The following is a 13764-nucleotide window of genomic DNA, read 5'->3' as shown; positions in this document are numbered from 1 at the left end:
CAATCAATAAGGAGAGAGAGAGAGAGAAGTGTGAAGATGAGATGATGATAAAATTACTTGAGGTCTCCTCCTTTTATATGCAGCGTTGAGGATGAGTTAGGGGTTTGAATGCATGTTTTTCTTGCTAGACGACCTTGACAATTTGTCCATAATATAAATAAATTCATATCTTCATTTTTACATGTCAGAATCAGATGATTTTTTGATAAATCCTACACCTCTCAGAGAGAGGAATCCAAGAAAAATATTACCTGTCATAAATAAGATGACCCATGTGGATTTTGGCCATAGTTGCCAATTTTAACATAAGGTATGATGAGAATATAAGAAATTTCAATATGAAAGTACTACAACTACCAATAATAGATAAGAGAAACAAGTTGCAAAGGTATTTGAATACTACAAGGTATGTATAGTGTATTGTTTCAATGTTATGATTTAGCTGCAAGATTGGAAGACAAATTGAGCCCTAAGGAATGATGAGAATATCACCTTGATCAATGTGTCATATATGCATATGAAAGTAAGTTTGATTTATGGTACATGTGATATATTGGTGCACTTGAAATTTGACAAGTATCTTAGGTTTTAGACATGATGGATTTCTTGATTTTTATGAAGCAAGCTAGATACATTGTTTTTTTTTATAGATGGTGACTTGATACTATTGTTAATTCTTGTGATAAGCATGATAACCTTGACGATAAAAGCGTAACAATAATATCAATACTCAAAATATTCTTATTAGGTTTTGATAAGCATAGTAAATTGGACAATGTGGTAAATCTAGATGGTTGGATAATGTGATGTTGCAATTATGATCCTTGAAGTATAATCCTATTAGATATTCTAATTATTTGACACAAACCCTTGGTGAATGTTTGATGTCATGTTCATATGTGATGATGAAGTATTTGATGTTGATATGTTATGAATATGATGCATAAATGTTTGAAAAACCTAATATAGTTTGACTTCATGATCTGACAGTTTTGTTGATGCATGACAACATTATGATAGATTAATGTCTTCAATGATGATGACTAAAGTGGCTTCCCATTCATAGTAAGAAACTCTCCATGATATCTCTACACATATTATTAATTGTAGAAAATGAATAGAAGACACTTGATTGCTAAAGTAAGGATTCTGGACATGAATAACCATCTGATGTTGTTAAAAAGGTTTTGGCAAGTTATGATATGAGAAGAGAAGGTTTCTCCTAGTCCAAGCCTCAACCGATGAGAGAAAGGCTTAAGGGTGCGATTATAAGCCTCTCAATTTCATGGAAGAAGGCCTATGTGTGCAGTTGAGCCTGTAAAACTAAAATCCTATGATATTAAGTGCACACTATGAGTATGACAAACCTACAAACATGTAGCAAATGACATAGAGTCCTATGAGCAGGGAAGTTTTAATATCTATATAATGTTTGAATTATAATATAAAATGTGAATTTCTTGGCTATATTATGTTTGTAGGAGACTAAAATATGCATATCAGTACATTGTTTTCCTTGACTTGATCATCTAAGCTAGTATTTAGTAACAATTGCAAGGACTTGACAAGATTTGGCTTATTGGATTGACTTAGTATAGATGACAAATATTGGCTTGGATAATTGATGATGCCTTAGAACTTTGACATGATGTTGTGAAAATTCCTGAATCTAACACATCATAAACCTCTACTGCAATTACTGGTTTATAATCTCCTACTTGTTCTTTACATTAACAAGTTATTTAATTGAAAAAACATCGAAGTAAACACTATTGCAACCTTCACAGATATAATTTTCATGCACTAAAGTAAACTGAGACAATAACACAAGGGACACCATTATTTTTGGACAATCATCCCCGGAAAACCCCAAATCGGGAAAACCGGTGCATCATATAGAGGGTTTGTATTATTAAGCAGATTTCATGAATACAACTAGGGTGCCAGAAATGGATCACCTAGCAGAGAATATCCTTGGTAGTAGTACCTCTATCCAGAGACAAATATTCTGACAAATCAGCAACCAGATGATCAAACCCCACAACGACTTTGGTTGTTCCTTGTGCTGGACAGCAAAAGTTGCCCCAAGCATTGCTCTAGAATTGCATCACTCCTTTAGGATTTGCGTCTTCCTCTCCCGGCTCAGGATCTGTTGATCAGCTCCCAGAATTCCCAACAAAATCTCCTAGTGCTGCCTTTGAGGCCCTCTGCATCCTCTGCGTCAACCTCTATGGCTTCTGTGTCAGCCTCTACAACTTATGTGTCAGCCTCTACGACTTCATTGTGTCCTCTGCGTTAGCTCCTATGGCCTCTACATCAACCCTTCTTGGGCCTGCGCTGTCTCTCCCAGTATTGTGCTACCTCTTTGCTATGTATTCTTTGGCCTCCTACCAAACTGCCCCTCACTACAACTGATCACTTGCTCGATTTCCTCATCAAACTTCGCCCCAAAAAATCGAACTGACTGATCTCTCTTGTTGTGTCTCCAACTGACCCTCAAGCCTCCTCTTTTACTTTTCCTGTTGACGATTCAACGACCGAGATTAAGTCCCTAATCAATGGCTAATATTAGAATTGGCTTGATCCTCGCCACTTAGAACTTTCTCACCCATTTTATATTAATACACATTAATATTTTTATTTCTTAAGTTTAGACTTAGGAACCCATTAAAAATATTAATTATTTTAATATCTCTTCATCCAGGTGGAATTTCTCCAAACAATTTTTGGGTCTTGGAGATATCATGTGCCTTAGCCTCTCCAACAAATTTGATGGCTAGAGCACATCTGGTGCTAACCAAAATCAATAGATGCTTGATAGTTCATATATATGTTTTGGCTTATGGATTGATTGAATTCACAATAATAACACATTAGAGTTTTGATCAAGATTTCGTATTCAATGGAAATTTGCCTTGATATGACGATGCTATGACTTATTTGAATTGATGGGCTAAGTGACTCTCAACATTCAAAATTGATTCTATATTGGCACCTTTAGTATTTGGCACATTAATTTAAGTATAAACAATTGTAATTTAGTATGCAATGATGTCACAATGAATGGATGAAACTTATATGACTTATCCTTGGTTTTTTCTTTTGCATTTGGTGACATAAATGATTTATATTATGATCACGAGGATAGCTTGATAGAGTTTGGCTTGATATTGCTTGGTAAATAAAAATTGTTTACATGACAATAGATAAGGTTGTAACATGGTATTTGGATGTGATCTCTACCTGACACCTGGTTCGAAGAGTTTGTCACAGTTATATTGGTAGAAACTTTTATGGCTTTGATATTAGTTTTGATTAGGCATTTAAGGCTTTATAAGTTGACTTAGTTGATTTGATTGCACAATATTCATTTTTGTGAGGCTGAGTGTATTGGTTTGATCAGTATAATGTTTGTAGATAAAATTGTATGGTTTGAAGAAAGCTTCTTGATCCTAGTATGTCCGCGTTGACGGTTTCCTGGTGAAGCCAATCTAAACATTTAATTCAAAGTGGTCCAAGGTATGCCTTTGATTTTGGTTTGATATGTTGATGGTCTATTCCTCACAGGGAATGATCCTCTGATGATCAAAGTAAGAGGGAGATGGCCTCTGAAGTTCGAGATGAAGAATGTTGGCATGATGAATTAATTTTTGAAGTTTGGAAAGGAAAATGTATATCATGAAGCTATTGAAGAGTTTTTGGAAAGTGGAAATGCAAATCCTTGGACACTCTGCTTGAATTTCAAGAAGTTATGCAAAAGATATTGCTGAACCTGACTTGGAAATCGGAAATCAATTAAGGCATTGATGTTCCTTGTGACCACCCATCTAGACATATGTTTTGCATAGAAAAACCAGAGTCAATTCATGATTGAGCCACTTCATACACATTGGGTTTCTACCAAGCACACTTTGAGATAATAGCATGGGACGATCAATCTTGCTCTAAGATATACTACAGGAGATGTATGACTACATGGATGCATGAATGATGACATAAATAACACATCTGGGTACTGTTTTAGCTTGGGATATGACATGAAATTTTGATGAGTTGGAAATAGAAGTCCATAGCTTTAAGCACGACCAAGGTAGAGTACATTGTTGCTAACATGGCTAGCTATGGGGAAATTTGGTCGAGGAAGCTCTTTGGAGAGTTGTTTGAGAAGATTCTAGATATGACATTGATACATTGTGATAATAAAGGGTGGGATCTAATTGGGGGAAAATATCGTATATTGATGAGACTGAGCTATATTCATGCATTGAGACAATGATGCTATATGAGACAAGCTTAGGCTTGTGGTTGATACCTCAGTGAGAGGGAGGATGAATAATGTATCCTTTTATGTCATGTATTTTTTCTAATATAATATTTGATTTGATGTCATGCATGAACAGGAAAATAGAGGACTGGAATTCTGGGTAATGTATGAGGCATTATGATTGAACTTTTTAGTAAGAAAGTAATGGATATGAGCACGTTGATATGTTTTTGATCTATAGAGAGCAGGGGTGATCGAGGACACTGAGGCGACTCTCCCCCATGTCTAAGCTCCCAGGGTGTGAAATTGATATGGAGGGCTCTTGAGGCTGAGGGATCTCTGGACAATATCGTATCACCCCTATTTGTTACCCATAGGGTGGAAGATGTTTCTCCCCTATCTTGGTCTATGCAGAGTATATGCTAGTTGGCATCATATCCACAAGCGATCTTGTTGGGATTTTCAATCCTCGTCTGGCCAATGGGTTTAGAGAGAGCTTGGGCATGTGTTATCCTTACCTTTGGTAAGTCGGGTATCTTGGGTGGTAAGTCGGGTATCTCACCCAAGCTGATTATGATGCAGGTTTTCTACCACATGACTCTTGAGGTTCTTTTTTGTGAAGATCCATGGGAAATAGGATGGATGAGATGTTGATTAACATAGGGTGGAAGATGTTTTCTCCCCTATGTGATGACCCCTATTTCTTGAAATAGGATGGAAGATGTTTTCTCCCCTATGAGATGACTTGGGGTGAGAATGTCCCATAGGACCTTCCTCATTTTCATTAAATTCCAGGTTGAGACTGAGCTCCCCGATGTGGTTTTAGGTTCATATGTGATCCTTGATGTTGTTCCGGATTGAGATAAGCTCTATGATGTTGATGTGAATTGAGGGTGGTAGCTTAATCTCCCCTCTGATGCCAAATTCTTCTTCTTTTAGATTCGAGAATGTTCAACATATAAGTAGATACAAGAAAGAGACAAGCATGGATAACTTGAGATGAGTCGAGATGAGAAATGATGACATTTGATGATGAGATACTTGAGATAGGATATGATTTGATGACATTATACTTGTTACATGACGCAATTTGAATTTCTCCCTTGATGATAGGGAGTGTTAATTTGGTAGCTCAGTGAAAAATTTGTTAAAATTGGAAACTAGGGACAAACTCCATATGGGTCACCTCATTTATGACAACTAATATTTTTCTTAGATTCCTCTCTCCGAATCAAGGTCGGCCAGCAAGCAAAACAAACATTTTCACCCCCAGCTCAACCTTGACATTGCATATAAGAGGAGGAGACCCAAACTCATTATTCCATCATCTCATATTCACTCATCTATCTCTCCTCACTTGATTGGGTACGCAGATTGGGGCAACATCTCTCACACATGTGAAGGAAGGAGACAAATCTCTGTTTAGGGTTACGTTGACCAGGTTTGACCGAAGCTACTGGGAGACTATTTTAGACATCGTTAAACAGTGTTGGCCTATCCTTGATTACAGATTGAGTGAAGCTGCTTCTCCTTTGCAAGTCGTAGATTTCGGCACACAAACTGAGGTGATCTGACCTCTGGTTTGACCAACGTTGTCTGCCCTAGTTGTTGGTTGCAGGTTGACTTTTGTTGACCAACATTTGACTATTTTGGGTTGTTTCATCCTGTTGTTGGAGGCCAAGTTGACTGGGCTTTGACCGAGCTGATTTGGAGGTCAAATCTGACCTATTTGACCAACATTGACTTTTCAGGTTAGGGTTTACTGGTGCTGTCATAAATTATCAGATTTGTAAATTTTGTACTATCTCTCTCTGCTAAACTATTGAAGAATATAAGAAGAATTGATTAAGGGTTTCCCCACATTAGGGTTTGTCCTTGGCAGGTGCCACATCTTGTGTCCTCTTGTCTTGCCTTGTCTTCTAATTTTTATGTTTATGTTCTATCTGCATTTTACTATCATGTTGATGTGATTGCTAATCTGGATATTGATATTGGGCTAATTAAGAAATTGAAGTAAATTTCTCTTAAGCATAGAACATACATAAAATTAACATGGGATCAAAGATGAGGTGAAGAAAAAGCCCAAGCAAGAGTGAAAGAGAAATCACCAAAGACAGTTGCACAAGGTCAAAGGCTCAATGGGTTCCTCATCCCACTTCCCGGCTGAAGAAAAGATCCGTGAAAAGTATGATTATCATGGATGGAAGATGTCTCTTGATCTGACATTGGAAGAACAAGAAGTGTTGGACTATGTGAGGGGTAAAATTCCTGAGCCTCCTCAAATGCATCGGCTGCTACAAAGAACAAGTACAACAAGGATGGAGTCAAAGCGAAGAAGATTATCAGAGATTCCATTGACAAGCGTCTAGTGGACTACATCTCCGATCTAAACATTTCCAAGGAAATCTACGATAGGCTGGTCATCATGTTTAAGGTTAGTGATGCAAATCAAATTTTATTTCACAAAAATAAGTTGAAGGACATTAAGAAGGGCAAGGACGAGGATATTCAATCCTACTTCTTAAGGATGACTGAGATCAAGAATGATATTCTATCGATTGGAGAGGTCATTCTTGACTGGGAACTTAATATCACTACTCTTGGATGACTCCCACCTGAGTGGTATATATTTAGAACCACTATTCTCAATAATGATTGAATTTCGGGATTTGAAGAATTGATGTCGAGATGCATTCAAGAAGAGACAAGAATAGTGGATTAAGAAATTCCTTCTAATAGAGGCATCCCCAATGCTTTCTCCGCTCATGCCAAAAGGAGAAATAATGTAGGGTCTAAAGGTCATTTCAATGGAAAGCCCATATCTAAGGGTGGAAGGAAGGGCATGTGTTTTGTTTGCAATAAGTTTGGCCACTATGCAAGGGAGTGTCCAAATAGAAGGGACAAATCACATGATTATGATCAAAATCAATCCATGGGAAACTTCAACATTAACAATCAAAGGAATGGCAGGTTCAATGGCAAAGGAAAACGGAATGCGGGACATCAAGGAAATGGTCAACCCTCCAAGAGATTGAGGAACTCCAGGTATGAAGAATCAAATGTTGTGAACAATAAGTAAAATGAATACTATCTTATATCAACCCTCTCCACTACCTCTCCTCCTGACTTTTTGGGGAATTGGATAATTGATGGTGGTGCTTCAAGGCGCTTCACCGAGTACAAGAAAGCTCTCTCTAATCTGATAGAGAAGGAGATGAACTTGGAGATTATTCTTGGAGACAATGCCACCTATCTCGTGAAGGGAGTAGGGAATATTACCCTTTAATTGAATCAGGGTAACACAATTCATTTACAAGAAGTTCTATATGTACCTGATCTCAAGAAAAACCTGGTGTCCATTTCGGCAATGGAAGACAAAGGATACAAGGTGGCATTCATCGATGGAAAGGTACGTGTTTGGAAAATGAATTTTAAAGATGCTTTTACTCTTGGGTTTCGGGTTGACACTTTGTATCAAGTTGGAGGAAGTCCATTGGGAGCCATGTCTTGCAACATATCTCTACAATCTGAACAAGGGCACCAGAGGTTTGCCCATCTTCATTATAAAGCTCTTCTCGATGTGAGACAGATGGTGAAAGGTATGCCCAAGTTCAAAGTAGAGCATGAAGGTATATGTCCGAGATGTGCCGAAGGAAAAATTACAAGGGGACCATTCCCCTCAAGTAATAGCAAGACCGACGATATATTGCAGTTGGTCCACTCCGACATATTTGGTATGATGCCTGCAAACTCTTTGGGAGGATACTTGTATTATCTCACTTTTACGGATGACTATTCTCGCAAGACTTGGATCTACTTCTTGAAAATGAAGGATGAAGTGTTCACCTGATTCCTTCACTTCAAAGCCATGATCGAAAACCAATCCGAGAAGAGAATCAAGATATTAAGGATTGATAATGGGACCGAGTATGAATCAAATGAATTCCATGACTATTGCAGAGAAGTTGGCATTAAGAGGGAGACCACAACACCATATACTCCTGAGCAGAATGGTGTGGTCGAAAGAAAGAATCATACTATTGTGGAAGATGTTCATTCCATGCTTCATGATCAAGGGATTCCAAAGTTTCTATGGGCCGAAGCTGCGAATACTGTCGTGTATGTTCAAAACCGATGCCCTCATCAAGCATTGGACTCCAAGAATCCCGAAGAAATGTTCACTGGTAAGAAACCCGATGTCTCTCATTTTAGAATTTTTGGAAGTCCCGTATATTTTCATGTGGCGAAAGAGAAAAGAAGCAAATTAGGTGCATCAGGGAAGAAGGGAATCTTCATGAGTTATAGTGAAAATTCTAAGGGCTATAGAATTTATGTGGCTAGTAAAATGGAAGTTGAAATAAGTCATGATGTCACCTTTGATGAAGATATGGCTCTCAGTAAGATCAAAAACCTTCCTATACCAAGGAAGGACAAAGAAGCTGACACAAGGAAATAGCGTGCAAAAGAGGATGAGACGATGCTGGATGCTAATGAACCTATGGATCTTATTGATCCTCCTCCCTAAGAGCCCTCCTCCTCCAAGAGGAAACCCTCATGGCTTAGGGAGACTCTCGAAGATGCCGAGAGATATTGCAATGAGGGGGACTTTTCGTGAGATAAAGCAACCGAATAGTTATCAAGGATACTTGACCACCATGAGCAGTATCATTCAAAATGAACCTTCATCATTTGAAGAAGCCATGAAGCAACAAGTTTGGAAGGATGCTATGAATGAAGAATAGAGTCTATTATGAAGAATGATGTCTGGGATGTGGTCCCTAGACGGTAGGACAAATCGGTTGTCACCTCTAAGTGGATCTACAAAATCAAGCATGGAGCCGATGGAAGTGCAAAAAAGTTCAAGGCTCGCTTTGTTGCCCGAGGCTTCTCTTAAAAGGAAGGTGTATATTATGATGAGATATTTGCACCTGTTTCCTGATACACCACCATCTGCTCGATCATATCCTTTGTTGCCTCACAAGGATGGAACCTACATTAGATGCATGTTAAGACCACTTTCTTGCATGGTTTGATCAAAGAGGAAGTCTATGTGGAACAACCCCGAGGGGTTTGAAGTTCATGAATAGGAATCTCATGTATGTAGGTTGAAGAAATCTCTCTATGGATTGAAGCAAGCACCTTGAAATTGGTATGAGAGGATTGATAGTTATCTCATGAAGCTAAGATTCACTAGGAGTGAAGCCGATCCGAACCTTTACTTTGAGGTTGAAGATGATAAACCTCTTATATTGGTACTTTATGTGGACGACCTCTTTCTGACAGGTGCAGACCCTCTCATTCACAAATGTAAGAGGGAGTTGGCTTATGAATTTGAGATGAAGGACCTAGGAGTGATGAACTGCTTCCTAGGGTTGGAGGTTTGGCAAAATCCAGGAGAAATTTTCCTATCTCAAGGAAAATATGTTGTGAAGATATTGTAAAGATTTGGGATGGTGGACTGCAAACCTATGACTACCCCAATGGAATTTAACTTCAAGAAGTTATGTGGTATTACTGCCAGACCTGTACTGGGAAATGCTTCTGAGTATCGTTAACTCATAGGAGCACTGATGTTCTTGGTGAACTCCCATATGTTTTGTAGTTAACAAGTTGAGCCAATATATGGTTGAGCCTCAACACACACATTGGATTGGTGCCAAGAATCTTCTGAGATATCTTCGAGGAACAATCACTCATGGACCGAGATACACTGTTGGAGATGTGAGGCTACATGGTTATTTTGATGTTGATTGGGTCGGCAGTGTGATGGATCGCAAGAGCACTTCTGGGTGCTATATCTCTTTGGGTTCTACTTCGATATCCTGGATGAGTAAGAAGAAGAAGTTGGTTGCTTTGAGCACCGCTGAGGCCGAATATATAGCTACGAGTATGGCTTCCTATGAAGTTGTTTGGTTGAGGAAGCTCTTTAGTGAGATATTTCGACATGTGTTGGATACCACCGTGATCCCCTGCGATAACCAGAGTGGATCTGATTATTAGAGAATCCCGTATTTCATGATTGCTCCAAACACATCAATATCATGTATCACTTTATTCGGGATATGGTACAATGAGGAGCAAGAAGGTTCCATCACATTGGGATTGATGAGAATGTCACTGACATTTTGACAAAGCCCCTGGGAAAGGTCAAATTCTTGACTTTCTGAGAATGACTAGGATTCGTGGAGAGACCCTCTTATGAGGGTCCTGTATGATATGGACATTTAGATCTGGGAGCTCTAGGGGGCTTGGGGTACTTCTTGGAGTGATGAGAAACCATAGGGTGAGTGATTCAACCTTCCCCTAGTGGTTTGTTGTGTACAAGGTGAGTGGTTCAACCTTCCCGTATGATACCCCGTGGTGACATGTAGGCAAGAAGAATGATTCATCCTTCTCCTGCTAAGACATCCTACCCAGGCAGTCTGGGACTCATGGGAAGTACCTCTCATCTAGCCAATAAGTAGGGAAATTAGGATAGGGACCATAGTACTACCGATGGATGCATTGTTTACTACTGTACTCCCTATGCTAGGATGATATTGATCTAGGATCAATTGGAACTGACTTCAGGTCAATAAGAGTGGCGTGACACACTCTCTTCATTGGAACTGACTTCGGGTCAGTAAGAGTGGTGTGAGACACTCTCTTTTATCTGGGATTGACTTCGGGTCAGTAGAGAATGGGATTATGGTTTGAGATTTGTCTCAAACAATGAGATACAACTCTAGGGATATACAGATTTAAATTCGGTAGGGAGTGCGGAAGATAAAAGAGTACATTTGGAGGTTGTTTCAGTTTGGGCTCCACTATGATTTTGTGGATAAGCACGAAGTGTAAATTTATTGCACTTAGTACTATCGAGGTAGAGTATATCATGGTCAATTTGGTGAGTTGTGAAGTAGTGTGGCTTCAAAAGTTACTCACATGACTTTTTGATCATGTGATAGAACCGACTATGATATATTGTGATAATCAACGCTGTGTGAAGTTTATAGATGGTCAAAGAGCATTGAGATCAAGTACCACTTCATCTAGGAATGGTGTAGAAGGGAGCAATGAAACTCCAGTACATCTCTACTGATGAACATATAGCTGATATTCTTACAAAGCCTCTATGCAGAGCGAAGTTTGTATACTTCAAGGACAAGTGAGAAGGAGTGTTGATGATATAACATAATCGAAAAAAATTCTCCATATGTCAACTATATTAACTATAATTAGGGAGAATGGTTTGATAGTTGACAATCATTCTTTCTATGTCAAATATGTTGACCAAAATTAGGAAGAATGGTCCTAGAGGCCCAAAATCACTAAATTGAGTGGGTGCCTCTCAGTATTAGGATCATTTAACATTAGGCCAAAAATTACTCAAATAAATCGTGGCCTTTGGATATTCACCACAAGTCAAAGATGTTGACCAGAATGATGGTGAACCAAGACTAGTGTGTATACCATGTGTCAGATACATTGGAATTATGATGACTAGTTGATGCTAAATGATATACCATGTGTTAGGAGTACCAACCATGATTATGGTGAGGATACACCATAGGTCATAGGTACCAACCAAAATTATGGAAACATGTTGGTGTTGTCGATTACCATGTGTCAAAGTTGTTGGCCGAAATTATGGTCAAGTATATGATGTTGTTGTTGCTAATGATGATTTGTTATAACCTTTTCTTTAGAGAATTTTTCCAACAAAAAGAACATCTAGCTAAATTTTTAAAATAATGAATCCATACAGGTGAGGATAGTTTTAGGTAGAGGAGGAATGACCTGTTGTAGAGTTTTAAGAACCCAACGTTTCGGACTACCAAGTGAGTCCATCATCAGGGGAGGATGCGTCAATAGATATTCTTAAGATCTTAATGATGTATCCAAGAGCTATAATTAGGGTATATATATAAGTTATTAAACAAAAGAAAAAAGAAAATAGGTCGGCTCTTATCTTTTTATTTATTAATTAATTAATTAATTAATTATTATTATTATTATTATTATTATTATTATTATTATTAATGAATTAATTATTATGTTTATTAATTCTATTTTAAATAATTGGTTCAATTGATTCATTAATTTGTTTAAATAATAAATTAATTTGTTTGATTAATCAAATTAATTAATTTAATTATGTATTCCTTATTAATATGTTTATTCATTTATTACATTATTAATTTATTAATTTGATTAATTAGTTCATTAATTAATAAGTTTACAGGGATAAATTAATTACTTATTTTTCTATTTCTTGAATTAATTATTAGGTTTAATAAATTTATGAAAAATTAATTGTTTTTTTTTTATTAATTACTATGTTTTACTAATTAACTAATCTTTGATAGTTAATTAAACGAATAGATTAGTTAACAAATTTATTATTTATTATTATTATTTTTTTAATAAGTTTATTAATTTAATTTAATGTACTTATTTCTTTGTTTAATTATTTATTTATTTGATTAATTTGTTTTATTTTCTTAATTAATTAATTAATTAATTAATTTTTATTTTTATTTTTTATATTTTATTTATTTATTTATTTATTTATTATTTTTTGGTTTTAGTGAGTTATTTATCTATAATTTCTAGAGTATTATTATTATTATTATTATTATTATTATTTTGAGGATTTGAGTAATTACACCTATATGCATTCTATTAGTTATTTTTTAATGATATCAAATGATTATATGTGAAGAAATCTATTACTAATTTATGTTTATGAATACGTTCCTAGGCTAAGAGGAAGTGTTGAATTTTGTAGCTATGGTCGGTCTTCATAATTTAATTATATCCCTTGAAATATATAATGAAAATGTAAGACACGTTCTTCATGTCATTTTTATTATCTATCCCTTGAAATAATTAATATAAGACTTGTTCTCATGTTGGTATCAAAAGAGAAAATTTCGAATTTTGAAATTTGAACTTTTTGCTCCAAACTTGTCAAGTTGACCTTAGTGAAGAGACACCCATTTGGACAAGTATAACACTATATATAGAGCTAAAAACCATTCGATTTCTCATAGAACAAGGCATATTATGGGCATCTAAGTGAAGAAGAAAAATGATGATGAAGGACAAGAAGGATGAATTTATCTCTAGCATTTTTCTATCTCTCTCTCTCCTTCGTAGCAATTTCTAAGCAGTAGGGCTAAAATTATGATTATAATACTCTGTGCAGTTGGGCCGAAATTATGGTTAGAATATTATGTGCAACAGGACCGAGTTTTTGGGTAGATTCTTAGAGGCCAAAATTCAACCTAGACTAATCAGAAAGGGTCGAGTTTATTGCATAGAAGATTAACTTGACAAGAGGGTTGTTTGAGAAGGTTTTAACATAGCTTTTTTAGTTGGTCTAACCATCATAGTTGACTAGTATAATTAGGTGTATCTCTTTTTGAATTGAATAATTTGTCTAAGGAAAAGGTTTCTAGGTTTAACCCCCAAATGAGTTTTCCTAGGGTAAATCTTTTGTTGTCTTTGTGCATTGT

Source organism: Pinus tabuliformis, chromosome X (genome assembly GCF_031772625.1).
Source record: "Pinus tabuliformis cultivar Carrire ecotype Pingquan chromosome X, CPIR1, whole genome shotgun sequence".
Lineage (NCBI taxonomy): Eukaryota > Viridiplantae > Streptophyta > Pinopsida > Pinales > Pinaceae > Pinus > Pinus tabuliformis.
The sequence above is the reverse complement of the archived record's forward strand: the minus strand, read 5'-3'. Positions refer to the sequence as shown.